The sequence below is a fragment of the Anopheles coluzzii genome, assembly GCF_943734685.1.
Source record: "Anopheles coluzzii chromosome X unlocalized genomic scaffold, AcolN3 X_unloc_52, whole genome shotgun sequence".
Classification (NCBI taxonomy): domain Eukaryota; kingdom Metazoa; phylum Arthropoda; class Insecta; order Diptera; family Culicidae; genus Anopheles; species Anopheles coluzzii.
In genome coordinates, this window is record NW_026054483.1 from 20,001 (window position 1) to 22,500 (window position 2,500).

Sequence of the window (2,500 nt, forward strand, 5' to 3'; positions counted from 1 at the left end):
CTGAAAATAGATGAGAGAAGAGAAAAAGAAAGCTGGAAAGAAACGAAAATAAATAAAAGATTAATAACTTTCCAGCTTACGGTGGCCCTTGCGGTGCGGGTTGTTGCCGTGCCGCATGGCCTGAGGGACCACCATTTGCGTCCCTCGCCCGCCGTCTGGCCCGCCTGCGTCGCCTTGCCGTTGGTGGACGCTCAACATCCCATCTCGCTTGGAGAGTGGAGAAGATTGTCCTGGCGGCGGCGCGGACGGCCTCCCACGTTTCGCTGCGGGTGCACATTTCCGAGACGATGTTATCCATTGTTACTCGGGAATGGCACCGCTGCTGCATCTCATTCCGGATCCGATCGAACCGTGGACAGTGGAACAGCACGTGTTCAACGTCTTCCACGGCGTCACCACATTCAGGGCAGTTGGGCGAGCCCTCCAGGATGCCTTTCTCGACGAAATAGGAGCGCAAGAACCCGTGCCCCGTGAGGAGCTGGGTGAGGAAAAAGTCAACTTCCCCATGCTTGCGGCTGACCCAGAGATTAATGTCTGGAATCAGCCTCCTCGTCTTCAGTCCTGGTGCTCCTGGTTGCCCTGCACCCGTTGTCCACTGGTCCTGCCAGCGCCTCATCGTCTCCTCCCGTTGCCGCTTTCGTATGTCCGATTGAACTCCACCACTCGCTACCTTTTCGTCGTGGCAGCGGATATCCTCCTGCATGAGGAGGACTAACGGGGTGGTGTTGGCAACAACGCAAGCGGCATCATAAGAAACGGTCTGGAAGGCGCTGGCGACTCGGAGAGCCCCCGGTCGATGCGCCCTTTGGACCGATTTGCGATGGGTCTCCTTGTCGAGCACCCATCGCCCCCAGGTGGCAACTCCGTATCGGATGATACTGTTGCCGACGTTTACGAGCTGTCTCCTACTGCGGCTCTTAGGACCACGCTTATTCGGCATCAGGCAGGTCAAGGCATTCGTAATCCGTGAAGCCTTATTGACCACCCTCTCCAGATGCCGGCTGTGGTGCTGTTTGCGGCAGAGGTCCACTCCCAGGTACTTCAGCGTTTCCGTGGATTGGATCGAGTGACCGCCCGCTTGAAGCTCTGCGAGCTGCGGGACATGATGGGTACAAAAGATCATGAACCCGGTCTTTTGGTGGGCAAGTTCCAAACCGACTCCTTGCAGCCACCGCTCGATCCTCTCCAGGTTAGCCGTTGCTAATGCGCTGACCTGTTCCGTGGTCCTTCCCAAGAATGTGAAGGCCACGTCGTCAGCAAACCCGATGGTGTCCGCTCGTAGTCCCTCGAGCGGCAAGCGGAGTAGGTCGTCGTACATGACGTTCCAAAGTGTTGGTCCTAGAACCGAACCCTGAGGAACGCCAGCAGATACAGTCCTCGACACTACTCCTTCATCCGTATCATAGTGGAGCGTTCGGCCAATGAAATAGTTCCGCAGCAACGCCTGCAGATAAGGCGGAGTGTTTTTACGCTGCAGAGCTTGGCCGATCGCTGTCCAGTTTGCCGAGTTAAAGGCATTCCGGACGTCCACCGTTACCACCGCACAGAGACGATCCCCCTTTCGCTTTTTGTCTAGAGCGACTTTACCATTGTCCATCACCCGAGTGATGGCATCAACGGTTGAACGCCCTTTACGGAAACCGTACTGGGCGTCCGAAAGTCCCCCGGTCGACTCCAGATGGGTTGTCAGCCTCCGCTGAATCAACCGCTCTAAAATTTTCCCCAGCACACTCAGCAAACAAATTGGCCGGTATGACGAGGGCTCCCCAGGTGGTTTTCCCGACTTGGTAAGCAGCACCAGTTGTTGCCGCTTCCATGCGTCGGGAAAAGTGCCTGCCTCCAGTAGCTGCTTGTAGCTTTTGGCAAAAACTTCCGGAAAAGCCAGAATTGCCGCAGCTGCAGCCATATTTGGAATATTGTCGTCCCCCGGAGCTTTCTTGGGGTTGAGTGAGCGGGCAATTTCCTTCAACTCTTCCGCCAACTCCTCCTCCGAGACCGGATCCTGTGGATCCTCACCTACTTCCGTCTCGGGCCACTCCATCGGGGGACGATCGGGAAAGAGCTCATTCACGATGAACTGGAGCTTGTTGGCATCCCGTTCCATCGGAACCCGAGCTCCTTCCCACTGCTGCTTGCGGATTTGGTAAGCAGGGCCAAAGCCGTGCGGTTCCAATTGTTCCGGCAGATCCTGCTTGTGTTGGTCCTTGCTGAGCTTGATGGCCCGTTCCAGGGCAGCGCGTGCGTCCGACTTCATTTGACGCCTTTCCTCGCGCTGCTCCTCGGTCCGGGCCCGGTTGAACCGCCGTTTCATTCCGTGATAATGGCTGCGCAACCGATCAATCTCGGACGTCCACCAATAAACTGGCCGCCGGCCCTGTCGCCTTGGGGGTTGCCTAGGCATGGTGCCATCACAGGCCACCGTGATGGCCTGGGTAAGCTCCTCTGGCGTAGCAACATGCCCAAAAATGTCCTGGTCCCTCAAGATTTCAACGAACAAATC

General features: G+C 56.8%; 1 pseudogene; it reads right to left on the minus strand.

The window, feature by feature from the left end:
- The window catches only part of LOC125908007 (large subunit ribosomal RNA), an 8,035-nt pseudogene that overhangs the window by 1,882 nt on the left and 3,653 nt on the right, over nucleotides 1–2,500 (minus strand).